Below are 27,593 nucleotides of genomic sequence, written 5' to 3' on the forward strand. Positions count from 1 at the left end.
ATAAATACACTTTGTCTAAACAATCACTTCAGTTTAGGTAAATGTATTTGTGCATATTTGAAGAAAATTTTCCTTTTTTTTTCAGGACAGCTTTCTGTTTACTGCTCAAAGACATTTTTTCATTTTGCTATAGTGTACCATTTAAGTGTGCTATTTAGTTTTAAGAGAAGTGTTTAAGAACACTATGCCTCCAGGATGTGAAAGAGGGTAATTCTTATTTCTTTTTTTTTTCTTAATATTTCCCTCTCCTGTTTGTTAAACTTCATTTAACAGATCAATGGACAATGAAGGCAAAGAACCGTGATGAAAACGTGGTAGATTCCAATCATCCAATCTAATCTTGTGATTTACCATAAAAGACCAGTTGGAAGCATGTCACTAGTGGTGCACCCCAGGGTTCAATACTGGCTCCAGTCTTGTTTAACATTTTCATTAATGACCTGGATGAAGGGGAAGAGTGCACCCTCAGCAAGTTTGCAGATGAGTGTTGTAAAGGAAGGATATAGGCTCTTTAGGAAGGACAGGCAGAGGTGATGAGGAGGGGATGTCGCCCAGGAGGAGACAAGGAGGGGATGTCAATGACCAGCTGGAGTGCATGGAGCTCTGGCTGGAGATGGAGGGGCTTGTGAAGAATGTGAAGATCAAAGGCAGCCTTGGCTGCAGTGACCATGAAATGGTGGAGTTCAAGATCCTGAGGGCAGTGAGGAAGGTGCACAGCAAGCTCAAAACCCTGGACTTTGGGAGAGCAGACTTTGGCCTCTTCAGGAATCTGCTTGGAAGAGTGGGATAAAGCACTGGAGGGAAGAGGGTTACAAGGAACTTGGCTAATATTTAAGGATCACCCACTCCAAGCTCAGGAGCGATGCATTCCAACAGAGGAAGTCAGGCAAAAACACTGAGAGGTCTGCATGGATGAATGAGGAGTGCCTGGTCAAGCTCAAGCACAAAAAGCAAGCCTACAGAGGGTGGAAGCAAGGACAGGTAACCTGGGAGGAATAAAGAGACATTATCCAAGCAGCCAGGGATCAAGTTAGGAAAGCTAAAGCCCAGACAGAATTGAATCTGGCCAGAGACATCAAGGGCAACATGAAGGGCTTCTAGAAGTATATCAGTGATAAAACAAAGACTAGGGAAAATGTGAGCTCTCTCCTGAAGGAAATGGAAGACCTGGCTACCAAGGATATGGAGAAGGTTGAGGTATTGAACAACTTTTGGCACTTTTTGCCTCAGTCTTCACTAGCAAGTGTTCTAGCCACACAGCCCAAGTGGCAGAAGGCAAAGGCAAGACTGTGAGAATGAAGAACCGCCCACTGTAGGAGATCAGGTTTGAGACTGTCTAAGGAACCTGAATGTGCACAAGTCCATGGGACCTGATGAGATGCATCTGAGGATCCTGAGGGAACTGGTGGATGAAGTTGCTAAGGTACTATCCATCGTATTTGAGAAGTTGTGTGTACTGGTTTCAGCTGAGATAGGGTTAATTTTCTTCATAGTGGCTGATATGGTGACATGCTTTGGATTTAGGAGAAAAATAATGTTGATAACACACTTATGTTTTAGTTGTTGCTGAGCAGCGCTTTCTCCTATTTTACACTCATCATGGCTATTAAGAGCTTTATAGCAGGCTTCATATCCTAGCACCTGTTTTTAAGGAATGATGTTCAATATTAGTATTGTAAGTAATGGCATTTTTTCCACAATATTATTTTTATATAGTAATATAGTTGGGGTTATTAAAGAGACTTTTATGCAAACATGAACATACTCAAATTTTCAGTCCCTTTTCAAGTGAAAAAGAGGCTGTACATGACAAAAACTCAAGAATCTATTTGTTCAGTCAACCATTGCAATACAATAGTGAGTGCATTTTAAAAAAAGGAGTCTATGTGAATTCTCACCTAAGAACTGCACATGCACAGAAGTCCTCCTGAGCCTCATTCCTGTACAAAGCCTGAATGCATCTTACACAAGAGCTGCTACCTGTGGAAAGCCCACGCAGGATCAGTTCAGGAAGGACTGTATCCCATGGGAGGGACCCCACGTGGGAACAAAGGAAGAGCTTGACCATGAAGGAGCGGTAGAGACGAAGTGTTACAGACTGATCGCAGCCCTCATTCCCCTGCACTGCTCAGAGGGAGGATGTAGAAGAAGGTGGATGGGGGGGAAAGTGTTTTTAGTTAGTTTTTAGTTTCTCACTGCTCTAGCTTGTTAGTAATAGGTAATAAATTACATTTATCTCCCTATGCTGATCCTATTTTGCCTGTGACGATAATTGTTGAGTGATCTCCCTGTCCTTATCTCAACCCTTGAGCCCTTTTCACTGTATTTTCTCCCCCTTTCCGTTTGAGGAGAGAAAGTGCGGTTCTGGCAGAGCTCAGCTGCCCAGCTCTTAAAAAAAAAAAAAAAAAAAGCTATATTTCTAAAAAAAGCATATTTCTGTTTCAGTTTAGAAGTATTACATTAAAAATAACATTGTACTTATAAATATCTATGAAATTCAAAACTGTGAGATAAGTCAAAAGCACTGCAAAGAAAAGCATTTATTCTCTGTAATTTTAAGCCATACTTTCTTGTATTTTTAAAGGAAGAGATTGCCCTCTGCTGATTAACTCATAACAGAGACAGCAATAATTTCAAACTGATATAGAAATATCAAAGGATTGTGAAATATTGAAATGATTGAAAATAATGAATGATTCCAGTAGGAATTTTCCTTTGGAAAAAAAAAAATGCATCAAGCTTAAATAGCTGCATTTGTGTATTTTCTAACCAAGATTATTGCCTTTCTAAACAATTACTTCTTTTTTTTTTTTGAAATGAACTCTGAAAATTAGCTTCAGATTTATCCTAGGCATTTAAAGCTACATAGTAGTTTATCACCTACTTATTTCTGGTGCTTTCCCTAAGCCCTTTATGTGAGCATTTGTATGGAGTAAAGAACTGGAAGGACTAAATGGTAAAATTTAATCTCAAATGAAAAGCTGTTGTCTTGAACAGGGTCACAGAAGAATGAATTTACTCATGTTAAAGATACAACTCAACATTATTTTCTCCAGAGTAACCACAGACATATTATAGCATAGTGATGAGTAGCTATTTGAAATGGGCCTTGAGGGAGATGAAAGTTTTATGCCATTTGACATAAAAAGTGTCTTTCTTTATAAATTAGGCACAATCTTCTAATTGCTAGAAACATATAACAGATGCCAAGCAGAGCTCATTTAAAGAAGGAAAGCAAAGCACTGCTGACTTGTTTTTCAAGGCTTCAGGCCACTACCACTCTCTTGAAACATGGTGCCAACTTCCATCATGAGGAAGGAGGAATAAAAACAAATAAAAGCACATCTTTCTTATTTGCAATAAATTGAGTCTTATTTATACAAGAGCTTGAAAGTTTCTTCCTTTGTTGCCTGGTGTGTATAAAATTGATCCATACTCTGACTTAATCAAATTAACGTGTTTTAAAGTGATTAATTCTGTTTAGTAATTGACTGTTTTACTAATCAGTATTTATAGGGAAAGGCCAAGGTAGGTTATTTAACAATCATTTGGGAAGGTATATTTATCTGCTAAAGCATAAATGGGGTATACTCCCAAGATGTTAGCCAAAACTGGACACTGTCCATATAAATGGACCATTAGTCATAAAAACAGGGTTTTGGAGATTTGTTTTGTTCGTTTGTATTATATTTCTAGCAAGCCCATATTTACAGTGTTAAATATGTGAAGGAAAGCAAAACTGAGCTTTTTGGAATTAATTTCAATTACATCTGGAAGCTTTTGGGAACTGAGCAAAAAGAATAGAAAAGGGACAACATAGTCTACTGAGAAAAAAAAAAAGTATTCTCATTAGTATAGAAGGAATTATATACTAAATTGCTTAATCCTTCAGTGCAATATACTCCGGAGATTCTCCAGGATGCAACAAGGAGCTGAAGATCTTGGAACAAGTTAACAGTGAAATACTGGCATATTCTTATCAAAACTCTTAGAGTCAAAAGTTCTACTTAGCCACAGATGTTCTGAATTTACTCCCATAATAATTCTTTCAGAAATGCCCAGAGTAATTTCCCAGAAAATCTGGCAGACAAATTTATCAAGTTAATTCAGGGAAAGTACTGATGCAGACAAGAAAGGCTGCTTGTTACATTCTACTATCAAGAACAAAAAAAAAAGGATATTAATAGGGTCTATTTACTTGGTTCATAAGTACTATCAAAGAAAGACTACTTAAGAAATCAGCATGCAGCTACCACTCATATACAAAAACACTGTGAATTGGAATTACAGTTTTAATATAAATGCTGGTATTAAGATTGAACTAGATGGATAGGAAGGTAACCTGAAAGTCAAAAGAGAAGATAACATTAATTCACCTTAAGGAACAAGAGAGTATTATATTGAAAAAGCCTGCAAAACATTATTGACCTGATCCAGTAGTAACTGATGTTATAATTAAGATTTTTATTTTCTTCAGTGAGCTTTAAAATCCTTCTCAATAGGAAAATGATTGTAATTCCTTTTTGAACCTACCAAATAATTATTTTAGTCCTGAAGTTTTTCTAAATGAAAATGAATGACAAATTGGATTAAAGGTGAACAACATTTTATCTTCACTGGATCATTGTAGTACTTGGATTACATGAAACCAAACTCCCCACAGAACAAATATTAAACTAGGAACACTTTTCATAGAATCATAGAATACTCTGAGGTGGAAGGGACCCACAAGGATCATCAAGTCCAACTCCTGGCACCACGCAGGTCTACCCAAAAATTCAGACCGTATGACTAAGAGCATACTCCAAATGCTTCTCAAACTCCGACAGGCTTGGTGCCGTGACTATGTCCCTGGGGAGCCTGTTCCAGTGTGCGACAACCCTCCTGGTGAAGAACCTCTTCCTGATATCCAGCCTGAACCTCCCCTGTCGCAGCTTGACTCCATTCCCTCGGGTCCTATCACTGGTCACTAAAGAGAAGAGATCGGTGCCTGCCCCTCCACTCCCTGTCGTGAGGAAGCTGTAGACTGTGATGAGGTCTTCCCTCAGCCTCCTCTTTTCCAGGCTGAACAGGCCAAGTGACCTCAGCCGCTCCTCATACGTCTTCCACTCTAGGCCCTTCACCATCTTTGTAGCCCTTCTCTGGACACTCTCCAATAGTTTCACATCCTTTTTGTACTGTGGTGCCCAAAACTGCACACAGTACTCGAGGTGAGGCCGCACCAGCGCAGAGTAGAGCGGGACAATCACTTCCCTCGACCGACTAGCAGTGCCGTGCTTGATGCGCCCCAGGATACGGTTGGCCCTCCTGGCTACCAGGACACGCTTCTGGCTCATATTCAGCTTGCTATCAGCCAAAACCCCCAGATCCCTCTCTGCGGGGCTGCTCTCCAGCATCTCATCGCCCAGTCTGTACGTATAGCCTGGGTTGCCCCTTCCCAGGTGCAGGACCTGGCACTTGCTCTTGTTAAACTTCATGCGGTTGGTGATCGCCCAGCTCTCCAATCTGTCCAGATGTTTCTGCAAGGCCTTTCCTACCTCAACAGAGTCAACAACTCCTCCCAGCTTAGTATCATCAGCAAATTTACTCAAAACATCTTCTAGTCCTACATCCAAATCGTTTATGAAAACATTGAAAAGAAGTGGCCCTAAAATGGAGCCCTGGGGGACCCCACTGGTGACTGGCCGCCAGCCTGATGTAGCCCCATTTACCATAACCCTTTGAGCCCTGCCCGTCAGCCAATTGTTCACCCATTGTATGATGTTTTTGTCTAGCTGTATGCTGGACATTTTGTCCAGTAGGAATCTATGGGAAACTGTGTTGAAAGCTTTACTGAAATCCAAAATACTGGACCGATAAAGGACACCTTGTGGTTGGGGTCTACTACAGGCCGCCTGATCAAGGGGGGGCCTGTGGATGAGGCCTTTGCTTCAACTACAAGAAGCGTGACGCTTGCATGCTCTCATCCTGACGGGGGACTTCAGCCGCCCAGATGTCTGCTGGAAAAGCTACACAGCAGGCTGTAAGCAATCCAGGAGACTCTTGGAGTTATCTTGAGGATAACTTCCTGGTCCAGCTATTAGACAAACCAACCAGAGAAGAAGTGTTACTGGACCTGGTGCTCACCAATGCGGAAGAGCTCATTAAAGAGGTCAAGACTGGAGGCAGTCTGGGCTGCAGTGACCAAGCCCTGGTTGAGTTTGTGATCTTGAGGCATATGGGCTTGGCAAAGAGCGAAGTCAGGACCCTGAACTTCCGAAGAGCGAACTTCCAGATGTTTAAAGACCTAGTGTACAAGATCCCCTGGAACACTGTCCTTAGGGACAAAGGAGCTGAGCAGAGCTGGAGCGCTTTAAGGATGTTTTCCTCAGAGCGCAAGAACTCTCCATCCCCCTGTGTATGAAAGTGGTCAAGGAGAGCAGACAAGCAGGATGGATGAGCAATGACCTGCTGGTCAAACTGAGATGCAAGAGGGAAATGCACAGGCAGTGGAAGCAGGGACATGTGATCTGGGAAGAGTACATGGATGCAGTCTGGATGTGCAGGGAGGGGATAAGGAACGACAAGGTATGGATGGAACTGAGCTTGGCAAGGGATGCAAAGAATAAAATGAAGGGATTCTGTGGCTGGGGGAGCGAAGTCCCACCCACTCTAAGCAAAGAGCAAGTTCGGGACCACGTGATGAAACTAAACTAGTACAAGTCTATGGGGCCTGATGACAACAGGAGTGGCCAGCAGGTTGAGGGAGGTGATTGTCCTCATCTACTCTGCCCTCATGAGTCCCTACTTGGAGTACTGCATCCAGGTTTGGGGCTTCCAGCATAAGAAGGATGTGCATCTGCTAGAGAAGGTCCAGAGGAGGGCCATGAAGATGACCACGTGGCTGGAGCACCTCTCCTATGAAGAAAGGCTGAGAGAGCTGGGGATGTTCAGCCTACAGAAGAGAAAGCTCTGGGTTGACCTTCTTGTGGCTTTTCAGTACTGAAAGGGGGATTATAAAAAAGACGGAGAACAACTTTTTGCTCAGGCAGACAATGGCAGGACAAAGGGAAATGGCTTTAAACTAAAAGAGGGGAGATTTAGAATAGAGGTGAGGAGGAAATTCTTCACTCAGGTTGGTGAGGCACTGGAAGAGCTTGCCCAGAGAGGTTGTGGATGCCCCATCCCTGGAGGTGTTCAATACCAGGCTGGTCGAGGCCCTGGGCACCCTGATCTAGTGGGTGGCATCCCTGCCCAGAGCAGGGGGGTTGGAACTAGATGATCTTTAAGGTCCCTTCCTACCCGAGCGTGGTTTTTTTACTCAGGTGGGCAGCCGAGTTCCACCACGGCCACTCTCTTGCTCCCCCTCCTCAAAGGGGAAGGGAGAAAATATGACACAAAGGGGTCAAGGTTTGAGATAAGGATTATTTAATTAAAGGGAAAAGGAAGAGGGAAGAAAAAAAACACAACAAAGGCCACGTGGAAGCACAGAGAGAGAAAAGCATTTGCTCTCTACTTCCCATCAATGAGCGATGTTCGGCCACATTCTGGGAAGCAGGGCCTCAGTACACATAGCGGTTGTTCGGAAGGACAGACGCTTCCACGAGAGCCCCCCCTCTCTTTCCCCTTTCCCACCTTTTATTTCTGAGTGTGACATCATATGGCATGGAATATCCCTTTGGTCAGTTTAGGTCAGTTGCCCTAGTGATGTCCCCTCCCCATCGCTTGCCCACCCCCAGCCTGCTGGCTCTTGGGGGGTTGGAGGGAGTCCTGATGTGGTGCCAGTATTGCGCAGCAATAGACAAAACACTGGTGTAATGCCAGTGCTGTTCCAGCTACAAGTGCAGAGCACAGCACTCTATGGGCTGCTGCAGGGAAAGTTAACTCCATCCCAGCCAGACCCAGGACACTGAGCCATTCTAAGTTTCTATGATTCTATTCTGTGCTTTATGGTTTCTCAGACTTTTGTACTAAATATGTGGAGTATATCTTTGTGGGAAAAACTGAAAAATATTACAGAATGTGTGATATGCTACTTTATTTCACTTCATATATAAAAACATGACTCCATTGTGTAGGTTTCAGAGAAAGGGAAAAACTGAGATCTAAGGGTAGACAAAACCTATTTTTAGTACGCAGTAGTTCTGTATTGCCTAAGTCTGTAATTTTATAAACTTGAGAAAAGTCATGTTCTTTCCCCTCTGGTAGATTACATCCTGGTGGCCAGTCAGTACCTTGCAGAGATGGTCTGTGTATTTGGTGCTCTGTATCTAACATTGTGCTTGACTTTCTGTGAATGCGTGTGTAAGGAAGACTTGTTTTAGAAGTTTGTTTTCTACACGTGGGAGATGGGGCTGAAGGTTTCAAAACGAAGTCCATGTTAAAGGCAAAAGATTTTAGAGGCTTCCAGGTTGAAAGGCTGAGAAGCACTGCATGCAGGTAAATGCATTGCATTTTGTGGAGGGCTAAGTAGCTAGGCAAACATACAGCATTCATACGGCTGTGCAACTATTCTAAATTTCGATTTCTCTTTATAAATTATTCATATGTTTGCTTAGATAAGCTCTCCTAATCACAGAGGATGAGGTCACTGAATTGGGCCAAAGAAAAAGATGCTGTGTGATATATTCTGTGAAATTCCCAACAAGCAGATCTTAACTTTAAATTTGCAAACATTCAGAATGTTAACTTAAAAACTTATTATTTGTGCTTTGTGTAAAGTACAATCACTTCCCTCGACCGACTAGCAGTGCCGTGCTTGATGCGCCCCAGGATACGGTTGGCCCTCCTGGCTGCCAGGACACGCTTCTGGCTCATATTCAGCTTGCTATCAGCCAAAACCCCCAGATCCCTCTCTGCGGGGCTGCTCTCCAGCATCTCATTGCCCAGTCTGTACGTATAGCCAGGGTTGCCCCTTCCCAGGTGCAGGACCTGGCACTTGCTCTTGTTAAACTTCATGCGGTTGGTGATCGCCCAGCTCTCCAATCTGTCCAGATGTTTCTGCAAGGCCTTTCCACCCTCTAGTGTTTTGCCTGTCTATAGATAGGTCAGGACATTATTAATCGGATTAAGGAGAGCATAGCTGAGGGGAAGGAATTAATTAGAAGTTTTATGTTAGTTTTGCTCCCATCTTACACTGTTCTTGGAGTTACTGAATCTTTAGCAAAAGCACAGTAGCCTCACAGTCACTCTAATGTACGTTGGTGATTAGTGAAGTGAGGGCCTATGCCACAGTTAGCAACTGTCAGTCTCTACATTCAGGTATTCTACATTTACCACCCTCAACCAACCTCTGGAGTACATAGGAAGTAGTAGGAGACTTGTACAGTATAAGATCCCTTCCTTAATCTGAATAACTGCAAATCCTACTTGGAAATGTTATTAGAAGGTGACAAATTTTTAAAAGGCTGGAAAGCTGTAAATGATAGGCACATGGATCTGCCACTTTGTGCTTTGCTACACTTTCCTTCATATTATTATTTTGATGATTATATATATATATACACATATATATATTTAAATGATTGATTTAAATACACTTTGCTGGTTTTGGCTGAGATGGAGTTAATTTTCTTCATAGAAGCTCATATGGTTCTATGCTTTGCATTTGTGACTAAAACAGTGTTGATAACACACCAGCAAGTGTTCTAGCCACACCACCCAAGTCACAGAAGGCAAAGGCAGAGAGTGGGAGAATGAAGAAACGCCCACTGTAGATCATCTTTGAGACCATCTAAGGAACCTAAAGGTGCACAAGTCCATGGGACCTGATGAGATGCATCTGAGGGTCCTGAGGGAACTGGCAGATGAAGCTGCTAAGGTACTATCCCTAATATTAGGGCAGTCATGGGAATCTGGTGAATTTCCCACTGACTGGAAGAGGGGAAACATAACCCCATTTTTAAAATGCGAAAAAAAGGAAGACCCTGGGAACTACAGGACAGTCAGTCTCACCTCTGTGCCTGGCAAAATCATGAAGCAGATCCTCCTGGGAACTAATGCTAAGGCACACAGAGGTGATTGGTGACAGCCAACATGGCTTTATGTGGTGTTTTTATTCAGCCGGGCAGCTGAACTCCACCACAACCATTCTTTCATTCCCCCTCCTCAAAGGGAAAGGGGGAGAAAATACGATGAAAAGGGCTCAGGGACTGAGATAAGGACAGGATCACTCACCAATTATTGTCACAGGCAAAACAGGATAAGCATAGCGAGTTTAATGTAATTTATTGCCTATTACTAACATGCTAGAGCAGTGAGAAACTAAAAAAAAAGTTAAAAATATCTTCACCCTCATCCACCCTTTCCTATGTCCTCCCCCAAGCAGTGGAAGGGAACAGGGGATGGGGGCTGCAACCAGTCCATAAAGCTTCGCCTTTGCCACTGCTTCACAGTCACTCTCTTCCCATGCTCCCATGTGGGGTCCCTCCCATGGGATACAGGCCTTCTCAAACTGATCTTGGGTGGGCTTCCCACGGGCAGCAGATCTTCAAGAACTGCTCCAATATGGGTCTGTACCACAGGGTCCATCTGTCAGGAGCCAACTGCTCCAACATGGGTTCCACACAGGTGGCAGCTCCTGCCAGATCACCTGCTCCAGACTTATTTTCTATAATAAGACTGTTCAATAAGACTTGTTCTCTAGACCCTTCACCAGTTTCCTTGCCCTTCTTTGGGCACACTACAGCACCTCGATGTCCTTCTTGTAGTGACGGGCCCAAAAATGAACACAGTATTCAAGGTGCAGCCTCACCAGAGGGACAATCACTTCCCTAGTCCTGTTGGTCACATCATTTCTGATACTAACCAGCATGCTGTTGGTTTTCTTGGCCACCTGAGCACACTGCTGGCTCATATTTAGCCAGCTATTGACAAATATCCCCAGGTCCCTTTCCACCAGGCAGCTTTCCAGCCACTCTTACCGCAGCCTGTAGCGTTGCATGGGGTTGTTGTGCCCCAAGTGCAGGACCCGGCACTTAGCCTTGTTGAACCTTATACAGTTGGCCTCAGCCCATTAGTCCAGCCTATCCAGATCCTCCTGCAGAGCCTTCCTACCCTCCAGCAGATGGTCACTCCCACCCAACTTGGTGTCATCTGCAAACTTACTGAGGGTGCACTCGATCCCCTCATCCAGATCATCAATAAAGATATTGAAGAGGACTGGCCCCAGTACTGAGCCCTGGGGGACTCCACTAGTGACCGGCCTCCAATTGGATTTAACTCCATTCACCACAACTCTTTGGGCCCAGCCACCCAGCCAGTTTTTAATCCAACGAAGCGTACACCCATGCAAGCCTTGAGCAGCTGGCTTCTTCAGGAGAATGCTGTGGGAAATGGTGTCATAAACCTTACTGAAGTCTAGGTAGACTACATCCATGAGCTTATATAACAATAGCCATTGTTATACTGCCCCCAGGCTTGTCTCTGTCAAGCCTGGTTTTGTCCCTTTCCCCCTTCAAATCTAGTTCAAAGCCCATCAATGAGCCCTGCTAACTCCTGATCAAAGATCTTTTCTCCCCTTAGAGATAGGTGAACCCTGTCCATTGCCAGCAAGCCTGGCATCTTGTAAAGTTACTCTTGATCAAAGAACCCAAATTTCTGCCGGTGACACCAGGCTCGAAGCCATTTATTGATTTGATGACTCCTTCTGTTCCTCACCTCATCATTCCCTCTAACTGCAGGGATACAGGAAAACACCACCTGTGCTCTTGATCCCTTAAGTATTTGTCCCAAGGCCCTGAAGTCTCTTTTGATTGCCCTCGGACTTCATCTTCACCACTGCCTACCTGAAAAATCAATAATGGGTAATAATCTGAGGGCTGAACCAGGGCAGAAAGCTTTCTTTTCACATTCCTAACCCATGCCCCAGGGGGGCAGCAGACCTCCCTATGAAGTGGGTCCAGTCTACATACTGGGCCTTCCGTTCCCTTCAGAAGGGAGTCTCCCACAACAATGACCCATCTTTTTTATTTGGTAGAAGCATTAAAATGCAGGGTGCAGGTCGACGTGACCTCAGTGTCACCTCCAAGCCAGATGTACCATGTTCCTCAGTACTGTTCAGACACACCTGCAAAGCTTCATACCTATTGTGCATAGGCACCTGGGAAGGTGGGGAAGTCCTTGTGTGGGCATGCCTGCCACACCATGCAGGGACTTGTTGCCATTGCCCCTTATCCTCTAGGCCACTGCGTTGGTTTTATTTGGGTGGACAGCCAAATTCCACCACAACCGCTCTCTCAGTCCCCCTCCTCAAAGGGGAAGGGGGAGAAAATACAATGCAAAGGGCAGAAAAATATAATGAAAAGGGCTCAAGGGTTGAGATAAGGATGGGGAGATCACTCAATTATCATGATGGGCAAAACAGACTCAGAGTAGGAAGATAGTACAATAGCCTATTATAGCCTATTACTAACAGGCTAGCGAAGTGAGAAACAAAAGAAACAACACAAAACCACCTTCCCCCATCTACCCTCTTCCACCTCCTCCCCCCCCATCCCTCCCCCCCTGAGTGGGGCAGGGGAACAGGGAAACGGGGGTTGTGGTCAATCTATAGCACTTCGTCTCCGTCGTTCCTTCACAGTCAGTCTCTTCCCCTGCTCCAACACGGGGTCCCTCCCACAGGCTGCCATCCTTCCCAAACTGATCCTGCATGGGCTTCCCACAGGCAGCAGCTCTTCAAGAACTGCTCCAAATATGGGTCCGTACCATGGGGTCCATCCCCCATGAATACATTGCTCCAGCCTGGGTCCCCCACGGGCAGCAGCTCCTTCCAGGTCACCTGCTCCTGCATGGACTCCTCTTCCGCAGGCTACAAGTCCAGCCCAGAATCTGCTCTGGTGGGGGTCCTCCACAGGAGGCAGCCTCTGTTGGTGCAGGTCCACCTGCTCCACTGTGGGCTCCTTCATGGAACCCTGCTCCACTGTGGTACACCGTGGGCTGTAGGGGGACAGCCTGCTTCACCATGGTCCTTACCACAGGGGAACTTCAGCTCTGGTTCCTAGAGCACCTCCTCCCTCTCCTTCTTCACTGACCTTGGTGTCTGCAAGGCTGTTTCTCACTCCTCTCTCTCTCTCCCAGCTGCTGTTCCCCAGCAGTTTTTTTTCCTTGTCTTAAATATGCTCTCACAGAGGCGCGAACAACATCACTCATTGGCTTGGCTCTAGCCAAAAGCAGGGCCCTTATCTAACATGGGGCAGCTTCTGGATTCTTCTCGTAGAATCCATCCTTATAGCTCCCTGGTTCTAAAACCTTGCCACATAAAACCCACTACAGTCAGTGCTTTCAGCCAGGTGAAGAGAAGTTAGGGAAACCCCTCTACTGAGTATCCCTTCTGCTTGCTGGGCCTGTCTCAGAAAAGGCAGAGAACAGCTCCCATACTCTAAATTCTGCCTCAAGCTCCCTTGTACTCCTTAGCCTATTTACCTCTTCCTGGAGCTCTGTCACTAGGTGGAGGAGTGCCTCCACCTGTGCACACCTCCCACAGGTGTGCTTATTCCTGCTGTCCTGAAATGGGGTAAGAGTAGGGCACACCCTGTGGCCTGACACTTAGGTGGCAGCGTATTCCCCCCTGGAACTCTGTCTGGGAGGCTGTATTGCATGTGGGGGGTGCTAAGCTCTGAGGGGCTGTGGCCTCTCAGGTGATAGGTGATACCATTGCTCCCTAACTGAGTTGGCCAAGTTTCTGGGCCCTTAGTATCTGCAGGGTTGTTTCTCACTCCTCGCTTTCTCAGCTGCTGTTGTGCAGCAGTTTTTTTCCTTTCTCAAATATGCTCTCACAGAGGTGCAAACATCGCTTGTTGGCTCAGCTCTATCCAGCAGCGGGTCCCTTTTGGAGCTGGCTGGAACTGGCACTTATCTAACATGGGGCATCTTCTGGACTCTTCTCACAGAGGCCACCCCTGAAGCCCCCAGCTACCAAAACATTGCCACGTAAATCCAATATGCTTCTCTAAGGGCAGAAGATGTGTCCTGTTTTTGGCTAGGGTAGAGTTAATTTTCATCCTGGTATGGTACTCTGGGATTTAGGATGAGAAGAATGTTGATAACACACTGATGTTTTAATTGTTGCAGAGCAGTGCTTACACTAAGCCAAGGACTTTTCAACCTTTCATATCACCCTGCCAGTGAGGAGGCTGGGGGTGCACAAGAAGCTTGGAGGGGACAGAACCAGGACAGCTGACCGAGACTGGCCAAAGGGGTATTCCATACCATCTGACGTCATGCTGAACAAGTAATATGTGGTGGCGGGCCAGGGTGGGGAAGACCACTGCTCAGGGACAGGCTGGGCATCAGTCAGCAGATGGTGAGCAATTGCATTCTGCAACACTTGTCTTGTACATATTATTATTACTATTATCATTATTATTATTTCTCTTTCTTTTCTTTCCTGTTGAAATGCCTTTATCTCAACCCACAAGCTTTTCCTTTTTTTTTTTTTTGATTCTCTCCTCCATCCCACTTTGCAGGGGGAAGTGTGAGCGAATGGCTGTGTGGTGCTTAGCTCCCTGCTGGGTTAAATCAGAACACTCCTTAGTCCTTTTGATAACCAAGGTGGGACCCGAAGGGTTGGGATAATAACAGATCTGACCAGGGCGTGTTAAAACAAAATTGTTGCTAATCACAATGTTGATTTTTTTGATCTCAGGTCTGCTATGCCTGTTTTCTGAATTTAGTTACATAGCACATGACTTACTGTATGTGTTCCCTGTCATGCTGCTTATCCTTTCTGGGGGCTGGTTTAAGGTTATTTTGCTGTACCATGTCACACTGGCTTATGATATGATAAAATTACTGGTCATGAGACTAATTTGGTATTTGAACTCAGTATTGCCATCACTTCTATACTTTGGAAACCATATCTCAGAAAGTATTAATAATTACACCTTTTACCTTTTCTCCTCAGGGAGCCAATCTATGGAGGGGACGGGGGGAATACTTTTCCCCGCTTGTTCATCCTCCCTTTCTCCTTCACCTCTCCCTTCTCCTCCCGGCTAGTTACAATAGCTCTTCAAATCTTTGAATATCCTTGGGATGTTCAAACCAGCATGTTCTTATTGTTATGTCTCCTGAAGTAGAGGAACTCCTACTCAGACAGGGGAGGAAGAATAAGACGAGGCAGACTACTCTGAAGTGGCTGGGCCATCAGAGGAACAGGAAGACAAAGAGTAAGATATCATAAAAGCATCAATAACTACCCGAGGCCTATCCTAGCATGAGCTACGAGATATGCAAAAAGATTTCAGTTGTCATCTAGGTGAGCACCTTGTCACCTGGCTGCTCTGGTGCTGGGATAGCGGTGTCAATAGCCTGGAATTAGAGGGCAGGGAAACCAGGCAGCCAGGATCCCTCGCTAGGGAAGGGGGCATTGACAAAGCAATTGGAAAAGGAGAACAAATCTTCACCCTCTGGAGGTATCTCTTGTCAGGCATGAAGGAAAGGTATCCCTTCAAGGAAGATCTTGTATGTCAACCAGGCAAATGGACCACCATGGAGAAGGGAATTCAGTACCTGAGGGAATTAGCCATGCTGGAGGTAATTTATGATGATGTAGACAACAAACAGATATCTAGATGAAGTCAAGCGTACACGACTCATGTGGCGGAAGTTTGTACGGAGTGCACCATCATCATATGCCAGCTCATTGGCAGTAATGACCTGGAAAAACTGAGAGGAACCCACCATAGATGAATCGACTAGATAACTCTGGCAGTACGAACAAAGTCTCTCCTCTTCCCTACAGGCCTGCGTCTTGGCTGTGGAGAAGCTTTCTTAAGAGGTCCACCAACTCAAAGAGAATACTTTGGAGAAACTTTCCCAAGAGGCCCACCAACTTAAAGAGAATATATCTTCCTCCCCACCCGTATGAACCAGTATCTCAGCTATCAGGAGCAAGCGTCTATCTGTTCAAGAAAGAAGATATAGTGGGTACACACCCTGTGCCACCCTGTGGTTTTACCTACCTGACCATGGAGAGGACATTAGAAAATGGGATGGAAAAATCTACCTCAACCCTAGAGGCACGGGTACCTGAGTTGCAAAAGAAAACAATCGGGAAAAAGGGGTTCTCTGAAAAGCTTGCTGCTCCAATTTCCAGCAGGCAGTCCTGTAGACACAGAAATGAAGATTATGACCAGGATTACAGGGGCCCTGCCTCCAGCCAGGGGGAGGAAAGGGACAACCGAGTTTATTGGACTGTGTGGATTCGATGGCCTGGCACGTCAGACCCACAGAAGTATAAGGCTTTAGTAGACACCGGAGCACAGTGTACTGTAATGCCATCAATCAATAAAGGGCCAGAATGCATTCCTATTTATGGCGTGACAGGGGGATCCCAGCAGTTAACTGTACTGGAGGCTGAAGTGAGCCTAACTGGGAATGAGTGGCAAAAGCACCCTGTTGTAACTGGCCTGGATGCTCCAGGTCTTGCATGTGGGCAAGAACAACTCCAGACACCAGTATAAGTTGGGGACTGCCCTGCTGGAGAGCAGCATAGGGGAAATGGACCTGGGGGTCCTGGTGGACAGCAGGATGACCATGAGCCAGCACTGTGCCCTTGTGGCCAAGAAGGCCAATGGCATCCTGGGGTGTATTAGAAGGGGTGTGATTACTAGGTTGAGAGAGGTTCTTCTCCCCCTCTACTCTGCCCTGGTGAGACCGCATCTGTTCTGGGCACCTCAGTTCAAGGACAGGGAACTGCTTGAGAGAGTCCAGCGTAGAGCCAGAAAGTAATCATCTTTGTGGAGCAGGAAGTGGAGCATCTCCCTTATGAGGAAAGGCTGAGGAAGCTGGGTCTCTTTAGCTTGGAGGAGACTGAGGGGAGACCTTATTAATGTTTATAAATATGTAAAGGGCGAGTGTCAGGAGGAGGGAGCCAGGCTTTTCTCAGTGACATCCAATGATAGGACAAGGGGCAATGGGTGCAAGCTGGAACATAGGAGGTTCCGCTTAAATATGAGACGAAACGTTTTTACAGTGAGGGTGACAGAACCCTGGAACAGGCTGCCCAGGGGGATTGTGGAGTCTCCTTCTCTGGAGACCTTCAAGGCCCGTCTGGATGCATTCCTGGGTGACCTGATCTAGGTGTTCCTGCTCCAGCATAAGGATTGGACTAGATGATCTTTCAAGGTTCCTGCCAATCCCTAACATTCTGTGATTCTGTGATAAGGCTTTAGTAGTGTTGTGGTTTAGCCCGGCTGGCAGTCAAACACCACACAGCCGTTCGCTCACCCTCCCCCCTCCCTCTCCGGGATGGGGGAGAGAAACGGGAAAGTGAAGTCTGTGAGTTGAGATAAAGACAGTTTATTAAGACAGGGAAAAGAATAACAACAATAATAATAATAATAATAGTATTAATAGTAATAATGTGTACGAAATAAGTGATGCACAATGCAATTGCTCACCACCCGTTGACCGATGCCCAGCCTATCCCCGAGCAGCCGGCCCCCCCCCTCCACCCCGGCTAGCCACCCCTATATATTGTTCAGCATGACGTCAGATGGTATGGAATACCCCTTTGGCCAGTTTGGGTCAGCTGTCCTGGGTCTGTCCCCTCCCAGCTCCTGCTGCATCCCTAGCCTGCTCGCTAGCAGGACAGAGAGAGGCTGAAAAGTCCTTGGCTTGGTGTAAGCACTGCTCTACAACAATTAAAACATCAGCATGTTATCAGCGCTCTTCTCATTCTAATCCAAAACATAGCACCCTGCCAGTTACTAGGAGGAAAATTAACTCTGTCCTAACTGAAACCAGGACAAGTAGACACCTGTGCACACTGTACTATAATGCCATCAAGCTATAATGGGCCAGAACCCATCTGTATTTCTGGAGTGAAAGGGGGATCCAAGCAGTTAACTGTATTGGAGGCTGAAGTGAGCTAAACTGGGAATGAATGGCAAAAGCACCCCATCATGAGTGGCTCAGATGCTCCGTGTATCCTTCGCATAGACTACCTTAGGACAGGGTACTTCAAGGACTCAAAAGGGTACTGGTGGGCTTTTGGCACAGTTGCTTGGAGACGGAGGACATTAAATCATGGAATCATAGAATGGCTCGGGTTGGAAGGGACCTTAAAGATCATCTAACTCCAACCCCCCTGCCATGGACAGGGATGCCACGCACTAGATCAGGTTGGCCAAGGCCCCATCCAGCCCGGTCTTGAACGCCTCCAGGGATGGGGCATCCACAGCCTCTCTGGGCAACCTGTTCCAGTGTCTCACCACTCTCTGAGTGAAGAATTTCCTCCTAATGTCTAGTCTAAATCTATCCTCTTTTAGTTTAAGACCATTCCTCTTATCCTATCATTATCTACCCGAGTAAAGTGTCCTTCTCCATCCTTTTTATAAGTCCCTTTTAGTACTGAAATGTTGCAATGAGGTCACCCCAGAGCCTTCTCTTCTGTAGGCTGAACAGCCCCAGCTCTCTCAGCCCATCTTTGTAGGAGAGATGCTGCAGCCCTCTGATCAATTTTGTGGCCGTCCTCTGGAATTGCTCTAACAGATCCACATCTTTCTTGTGCTGGGGGCCCCAGACCTGGACACAGTACTCCAAGTGGGGCCTCATGAGGGCAGAGTAGAAGGGGATAATCACCTCTATCAACCTGCTGGCCACTCCTCTTTTGATGCAGCCCAGGATGCAGTCGGCGTTCTGGGCTGGAAGCGCAAACTGCTGGCTCATGTTGAACCTTTCGTCTACCAGAACCCCCAGGTCCTTCTCTGCAGGGCTCCTCTCAATGAGTTCTTCTCCATGCCTGTATTCATGTCTGGGATTGCCCTGACCCAGGTGTAACAAGTTGCACTTAGACTTGTTCAACCTCATGCAGTTCACATGTGCCCACTTCTCCATCCTGTCCAGGTCCCTTTGGATGGCATCCCTTCCTTCTGTTGTATCAACCGCACCACTTAGCTTGGTGTCATCTGCAAACTTACTGAGGGTGCAATCAATCCCATTGTCTATGTCATTGATGAAGATATTGAAAAGTACGGGTCCCAAGACAGACCCCCGTGGGACACTGCTCATCAATGGTCTCCACCTGGACATAGAACCACTGACCACTAAATGGTTGTCTACCTTGTCCACTCTCGGAGGACACTTCTGTTGTGGGGTTGCTGAGGGTCGAAGAACAGCAGGTGCCAATTGCTACCAAAACGGTGCACCAGCGGCAATATCGCACCAACCGAGACTCCCTGATTCCCATCCATAAGCTAATTCGTCAACTGGAGAGCCAAGGAGTGATTAGCAAGACGCACTCACCCTTTCATAGTCCCATATGGCCAGTGCAAAAGTCTCATGGTGAGTGGAGACTAACAGTGGACTATCGTGGCCTGAACGAAGTCACGCCACCACTGAGTGCTGCAGTGCCAGACATGCTAGAACTCCAATACGTACTGGAATCAGGCAATATGTACTGGAAGGCAGCCAAGTGGTATGCCACAGTGGATACTGCTAATGCATTTTTCTCCATCCCTTTAGTAGCAGAGTGCAGGCCACAGTTTACTTGTACTTTTCAGGGGCATTCAGTACACCTTCTGAATGCTGGTTTTGCCATATAAAAAAAAAAAAAAAGTCAAAGGTCCTGCATAAGAGATCCAGTTTTAGGAATAAAATGGCAAGATGGACGTCGTCAAATCCCAATGGATGTGATCAACAAAATAACAGCTATGTCTCCACCAACTAGCAAAAAAGAAACACAAACTTTCCTAGGTTTTGTGAGTTTTTGGAGAATGCACAGTACAAATTACAGTCTGATTGTAAACCCACTCTATGAAGTAATCCATAATAACAATTTCAAATGGGGCCCCAAGCAACGACAACGCCTTTGAACAAATTAAACTGGAGATAATATATGCAGTAGCCCTTGGACCAGTCCAAGCAGGACAAGATGTAAAGAATGTGCTCTACACCGCAGCTGGGAAGAATGGCCCCACCTGGAACCTCTGGCAGAAAGAGCCTGGGGAGACTTGAGGTCGACCCCTAGGGTTTTGGAGTCAAGGATACACAGGATCCAAGGCCTGCTACACTCCAACCAAAAAGGAGATATTGGCAGCACGTGAAGGTGTTCAATCTGCTTTAGAAGTGGTTGGTACTGAAGCACAGCTCTTCTTGGCACCCCGATTGCTGGTGCTGGACTGGGTGTTCAAAGGAAGGGTCCCCTCTACACATCATGCAACTGATGCTACATGGAGTAAGCGGGTTGCACTGATTACTCAGCGGGCTCAAATAGGAAACCCCAGACACTCAGGAATCTTGGAAGTGATTGTGGACTGGCCAGAAGGCAAATATTTTGGGATATCACCAGAGGAGGAGGTGGCCCATGCTGAAGATGCCGCACTGTATAACAAGCTACCAGAAAACGTGCAGCAATATGCCCTGTCCACTGATGGGTCCTGTCGTATTGTGGGAAAGCATCGGAGGTGGGAGGCTGCTGTATGGAGTCCTACACAACGAGTTGCAGAAGCTGCTGAGGGAGAACGTGAATCGAGTCAGTTTGCAGATGTGCAATTTGCTGGCTTTAGATATTGCTGAACGAGAAAAGTGGCCAGTTCTCTATCTCTATACTGATTCATGGATGGTAGCAAATGCCCTGTGGGGGTGGTTGCAGCAATGGAAGCAGACCAACTGGCAACGCAGAGGCAAACCCATCTGGGCTGCTGCATTGTGGTAAGATATTGCTGCCCAGGTAGAGAACCTGGTTGTAAAGGTATGCCATGTAGATGCTCATGTGCCCAAGAATCAGGCCACTGAAGAACATCAAAACAACCAGCAGGTGGATCAGGCTGCTAAGATTGAAGTGGCTCAGGTGGACCTGGACTGGCAACACAAGGGTGAATTATTTATAGCCCGATGGGCCCATGACACCTCAGGCCATCAAGGTGCAACATATAGATGGGCTCGTGATCGAGGGGTGGACCTGACCATGGACGCTATTGCACAAGTTATTCATGATTGTGAAACGTGCTGTAATCAAGCAAGCCAAGCGGTTAAAGCTTCTTTGGTATAGAGGACGATGGCTGAAATATAAATATGGGGAGGCCTGGCAGATTGATTACATCACACTCCCCCAAACCCGCAACGGCAAGCGCCACGTACTTACAATGGTGGAAGCAATCACCGGATGGCTGGAAACATATCCTGTGCCCCATGCCACCGCCCGGAACATTATCCTGGGCCTTGAAAAGAAAGTCATGGGCAACGTGGCACCCCAGAAAGAATTGAGTCAGACAGTGGGACTCATTTCCAAAACAACCTCATAGGCACTTGGGCCAAAGAACATGGTATTGAGTGGGTATATCACATCCCCTATCATGCACCAGCATCTGGTAAAGTTGAACGATACAATGGACTGTTAAAGACTACACTGAAGGCAATGGGACATTCAAACATTGGGATACACATTAGGCAAAGGCCACCTGGTTAGTCAACACTAGGGGATCTGCCAACCGAGCTGGACCTGCCCAATCAAACCTGTTATGTACTGTAGTGTACTGGGTCTAAATAAGATCCCTTCAAACATACATTGCAGATCAGTTCTAATAATTAAATTTCATATATGTAAACACAAAAGACTTCTGTACTGGGTCTAGCTGGGATGGAGTTAACTTTCCCTGCGGAACCCCTAGAGTGCTGTGCTCTGCACTTGTAGCTAGAATAGCATTGGTATCACACCAGTGTTTTGTCTACTGCTGAGCAAGACTGGCACAGCATCAGGACTCCCTGCAATCTCCCCAAGAGCCAGCAGGCTGGGAGTGGCTAAGAGGTAGGGAGGAGACACCACCAGGGCAGCTGACCTAAACCAACCAATTATATGAGAAACAGCACCAGGCGCCTTAACTTTGCTTTTGGTTTATCCCCCCAGTGCCAGTTCTCTTTACCAAAATCAGCCCCTGACCACTCACATTCCATGACTGTTTCAAGAGAATACTCCAGCTTTTCATATCTCATCAGAAAGGAACCTTTGCTCTCTTACATGGAGTTTTCATTCCCATTTCCAGTCAGGTGAGGTATTCTTGCGTGCTACATCAGCTCATTCCTCTGTCAATTTACCAGTGCTGAGCAATTACGACTTCAGTTTGTCCTTCAATAACCTTAAACAGCTTCCCCCCATAAGCAAATTTGAAACAGAGAAATAACTCCGATTTTCTTTTAGAAAAGTCCATTTTATACTGTCTGCCAAATTACATACATGTACTAGTCAAACATTCTTCATATCTTTTAGTGATATCTCAGTCCAGTGTTGTTGGTACCTGCATTATCACAGAAGCAGTTAACTTTTTTTTGCTACAGAAAAGGCTTAAAAAACTCAAGCTAGTTATAAAATGGCAGGTAGTTGAAAAAATCTTTTAAAAATGTTGAAGTTACTTTCTTCCCCAAAATGTTATCACACATATAAATTAAAAGTTCCACAAGCTATTTTTGAAAATTGTTACATTTCATTCTTCCCTATGGTCTTATTTTCATGTGCAGACTGACTGCAAGAGAATTTACAATATACAGCAAGTTTTTACACTGTTTTGAGTAGCTTTATTTTCAATCCCTTGTTTTTAGTGTTTTAAATTTTCAAAGGTCAAGGCAATATTGAAGCATTCCAGACTGACAGAGAGAAAGTAGAAGAAAGGAAAGGCGAAAAAAGAATCAAGGGAAACCAAGAAAGTTCTCATTGTATGGAGAAAAAAAAAGTCATTAAAAAGACTTACTGCAAAAGATTTCAATCCAGAGTTTCAATGAAACCAGCTTTAAAAAATATATAAAAAATGGCATAGGGTCATCAAAGGAAACACAAAAATATATATAAAATGTTTCTTAAAAATATTGCATCCCAGAAAACACACACGATTTTATGATTATATTGTTTTTTGAATTCAGTAAAAACAAAATTGTCAAGAGCTTAAATTACACAAGATTCTTCTTATTTGGTTGTGACGTGCTTTATAAGAAGCAAGTTTAGCTTTCAGAGCCTGGTACAATGAATTATTCTGGCCTTAGTTTTATTACCAAATTATATATGAACATATTATGTTATGGTTTAAATAGAAATTGAGGTGTTTGGTGGTTTGTTTTTTTTTTTTTTTGAATGTCAGCATGATTCCTACTCTTAATAAAAATTGTAACAGAAAAGAAAACCATTTCATTCCAAACTATTCACATATTTTCAGTTTCTGAAAAAGTGGATTTATAACTTATACTACCTTTGCATCTACACCCAGCTCAAAAGAAATATTAGAATACACTGCAGAAAAGTGCTGTTATGTCAGAACACTGGTTAAAATACTTAGATGGGACATAAATCATGTTTATACACAACTACAAGTTGCCAATGTAATCCAAGAGTTTACTTAGTGAACCCTGCACGTCTAAAAGCTATGCCTGTTTAGTACTCAGGAGATTCCTGTTTTAAACAATCCTTGAAGGTGCCTTGAATAATTGGTGCCACCATGTTTCTCCAATGTGAAACAACTATTTGAGCAGAACCAGCAGTAAAGAATAAACTACTGGACTACCTCAAAAATAATCATAATTGAATAAACACACTAATAGAAATGAGCACACAAAAATTTAATTTTCATTTTGTTCTAAACCTCTTCACAAATGTAAAATGACATAGTGTGGCCATACAAATGGTACAGTTAGAAAAAACGAGTTTGCAGTCAGAATTTCCAAGGTCAAGATGGTGCTCTTCTACGAAATACCCAGTAAAGCCTCTGTAGATATAGATATGGACTAGATAAGAAAATATGACCAAACAAAATCCAATGGCAATATTTTTGATAGCTGTGGGGTTTTTTTTGTGTGTGTGTGGTGGTTTTTTTTTTTTGATAAATAGTAATACAAACATTAAAATATCCATGAAGTGGTACAACTGGAACCACAAAGAGCACAATGGGATTCACCAGGGTTACACAACTGCTGTGTTAATACCTCTTAATCTGTGGCATGTTCCCATTCTTCTTCCACATATGGCTGTACTGGAGTCCAGAAGGGAAGCAAATGTGCCCAAGACTTTTTATACTCCAGTGACAGTTACTTTTTTGTACATCGTATATAATTGACAGCACTTGGTTTGCTGGTCAAAAAAATAGCTGGATAAGGACTGTAGGAAAGATACAAAGAACAAATGCACACACCAAGAGGACTCATTTATCTGCTTGTACTACTAACAACAAATACAGAAAGCATAGGTTCTCAAATAATTGGTGTATTGGGTTTACGTGGCAAGGTTTTGGTAGCAGGGGGCTGCAGGGGTGGCCTCTGTGAGAAGAATACAGAAACTGCCACCCTGTTAGATAAGAGCCAGTTTCAGCCAGCTCCAAAAGGAACTTGCTGCTGGCCAGAGCCAAGCCAATGAGCGATGTTGGTTGTGTCTCTGTGCGAGCATATTTAAGAAAGGGAAAAAACTGCTGCACAATAGCAGCTGGGAGACTGAGGAGTGAGAAACAGCCCTGCAGACACCAATGTCAGTGAAGAAGGAGTGGGAGGAGGTGCTCCAGGCACTGGAGCTGATGTTCCCCTGCAGCCTGTGGAGAGGACCATGGTGAAGCAGGTGGATCTGACCTGAAGGAGGCTGTGGCCTATGGAGAGCCCCTGCTGGAGCAGACTCCAGACTGAATCTGCGGCCCCTGAAGAGGAGCCCACGCAGGAGCAGGTGATCTGGCAGGAGCTGCTGCCTGTGGGGGACCCAGGTTGGAGCAGTGTGCTCCTGATGGACGGACCCCGTGGTACGGACCCATATTTGGAGCAGTTCTTGAAGAGCTGCTGCCTGTGGGAAGCCCACGTTGGATCAGTTTGGGAAGGACTGTATCCCATGGGAGGGACTCCATGTTGGAGCAGGGAAAGAGAGTGAGTGTGAAGGAGTGGCAAAGACGAAGTGTTATGGACTGACTGCAACCCCCATTCCCTGTTCCCCTGTGCCACTCGGGGGGGGAGGAGGTAGAAGAGGGTGGATGGGGGTGAAGGTGTTTTTTGTTTGCTTTTAATTTATCACTGTTCTGGTCTGCTAGTCATAGGCAATTAATTACATTAATCTTCCTGTTCTGAGTCTGTTTTGCCTGTGACAATAATTGTTGAGTGATCTCCTTGTCCTTATATCAACCCTTGAGCCCTTTCCATCATATTTTCTCCTTGAGTGAGAGAGCGGTTGTGGTAGATTTCAGCTGCATAGCAGCATAAAACCACCACAATTGGTCATAGTTTATTAAAAAAATATATCTAAGAATAGAGGAACATAAACAATTTGGCACATAATTTACAGTTACATTTTGAAAATTTTCAAGAAAAACAGCAAATTTGCCAAACGTACATGCAGTCTATTGTTAACACTCTATCTACAATTTAGCTTACCAGGTTAACTAAAAAAACGTTCCAAATTTTAACTCTACCCTGTTGGTTACATGAAGAAAAATGGAGTCATCAACCTGAAAAAAATTATCATGACACACACCCAACAATTGTAACAGCTTTTCCACAGTATTACTTGCCCCAGACAAGGCATACATCTCATGAACTCTCATGTACAATAGGGACTAAGAGCTGAGAAACTGAGAGACACATGAGAATTAAAGAAGTGTAAGAGGGTATTCAAAGCAACTCCCTGTCTCTGTTACCCTTTTAACCCAATATGTAGCTCTGTTTTGTTATACTCAAGAGTGTTCATAAAAGTGACCTGATCATAACATCATTTTCTACTTATCCAATATCACAGGCCCACCATAATATTAAATAATCTATATAAACCAGTCAAAATGTATATATTTTGTGGCCAAAGTTGAGGCATGCAACAGAGGTTTTGTGTTTTGATTCTGGAAAATAATATTGTCAATAGGAAATTAAAACAAACACTGATAATGTCATACTTAGATTGTCCTTTGCCATACTCCTTTTCTGTAAATAAAACACTGGACCTTTGTCTCATGCCTCACCTTTGTATAGTCACTTAAAACTAACTAAAAACAGTTAGGCAACTGTTTTCACTAACTGAAAACAGTTAGACATGTGATTGGACTCACACAGTGTGAATGTGTGATCAACTCTAATATTCAGACTTTATGCCTGCTTTGATCAAGGAAAAAAAAATGCAAGAGAACTTTCAAAGAAAGCAGACAATCAAAGTAATTATGTGCATACAGACATCAGGCAAAGCATCCCACTACAAAAACAAAACAATAATTATAATAAAAACAAACACTTGATAAAAACAGTTGTGGATTTTTGTTGTTTCTTAAACACAACTCTTTTGCTTAACAATAGCCAATTTTCTAAACCAAAGCTGAACTGTATAATAAGAGGAAGCTTTCTTGCATCTTGGACTTTATGACTTTTAACAAATAGGAAGTACAAACTGAAAAACAGATATTGACAAAACCTTCAGAAAAAATGGCCTATTTTAGCCGATGATTTCTTAATTCATGGCAGTAAATCTTATTTCAAGAAAATCTTGTGAGTTAGTAGAAATGAATAATGAAGACATGATACTGAAGAGTTTTTAGTCATTTCATATAACATAAATGGAACATAACTGGATCAGTCAGTTTCCCCCCAAAATGCTTACTGTGCATAGGAAATACTTTCTTAAAGTTTCTGAGGAATTTTAAGAAAATATTTAAATCTAAAATTATTTCAGATATCAATGCTGGATAATCTAAATACTTATCTTGCACTAATGAATGAACTAATTAGGAAGCTATTAGTGTTAACAAATATTTTACTCTAGCAAAGTATAGCTATATTTGTATATTAAATATTATATGTAATATAAATACCTATATAATTATATAGTTGCTGCTAATAAAGGAAAAGTCAGAATCATTTTCAGTGTGAAACCTCATTCATTACTTTAAAATAAACTCCAGACTTCTAACACATACAGAAGTTGCTCTGTGAGCATTTCACATTTTTGTCAGAAAGCATGCTTACATGAATGTTTCCTTTCAGACACACAATATGCTTTCTAAGCAAAATAACTATGTGACAAACAGATCTGAAGTAAAAGAGAAAGAATACTTATAAAAAGAAACAAAAAAATGCTAAAAACATCTTCCTATAGTCATGGTCCTTTAACTACTGCATGAACGATCTCAAAATCTACAAGAATCTGTAAGCAAGCATTTCTACCACCCATTCTCCCCACTACCAGAAGCAGTAAAAAGATAAAACATGGACATCACACCCCATACACGTGATTTTGTATACGAATTACCACTTCCTGTTAGCAAAAGGCAGTTAATCAACAAAATGTTATATTTAAAAAAAAAATAAGCAATAATGCACTGCTAACATTGAGTTTTCAAATTTATGTCTACAGTATTCTGTATCTGTCATACATGCTCCATAATCAAAGTCCTACTCTTTTCAGAATTAAATGTTAACACATGCATGAACCTAAATGTGATTAATTCATTGAATTTTTTGGTCTTGCAGCTGTTTCTAAAATGTGAAAATTTAAGTAAGGTTGCATAACTGAAGGCTAAGACAGTCTTCTCTTTTCATATAGGTGAAATTACATATAATTTTACTGGGAAGTTGAAGAATATTTGCTTGTTTATCGATATGTTTCTTAAAAATACAGATATTCTCAGCATTTCAAGCAACCTTGCTAACCTACCTTATCTCTGATACATTTTCCTACACTT

The 27,593-nt window shown here is 43.9% G+C and overlaps 1 protein-coding gene and 1 long non-coding RNA gene across 4 annotated transcripts in view; both read right to left on the bottom strand.

Moving 5' to 3' along the window:
* Positions 1 to 27,593, bottom strand: part of LOC121062972 (guanine nucleotide-binding protein G(q) subunit alpha-like) — a 126,909-nt gene that overhangs the window by 73,938 nt on the left and 25,378 nt on the right. The gene's annotated exons all lie outside the window — the stretch shown is intronic.
* LOC121062975 lies at positions 1,966 to 10,835 on the bottom strand. Its single transcript, XR_005815768.1, has 3 exons — positions 10,733 to 10,835; positions 7,832 to 7,835; positions 1,966 to 1,976 (listed from the first exon to the last, which is right to left on the bottom strand). It is a non-coding gene; the product is annotated as an uncharacterized LOC121062975 (long non-coding RNA).

The sequence above is a fragment of the Cygnus olor genome, assembly GCF_009769625.2.
Source record: "Cygnus olor isolate bCygOlo1 chromosome W unlocalized genomic scaffold, bCygOlo1.pri.v2 SUPER_W5, whole genome shotgun sequence".
Taxonomy (NCBI): Eukaryota; Metazoa; Chordata; class Aves; order Anseriformes; family Anatidae; genus Cygnus; species Cygnus olor.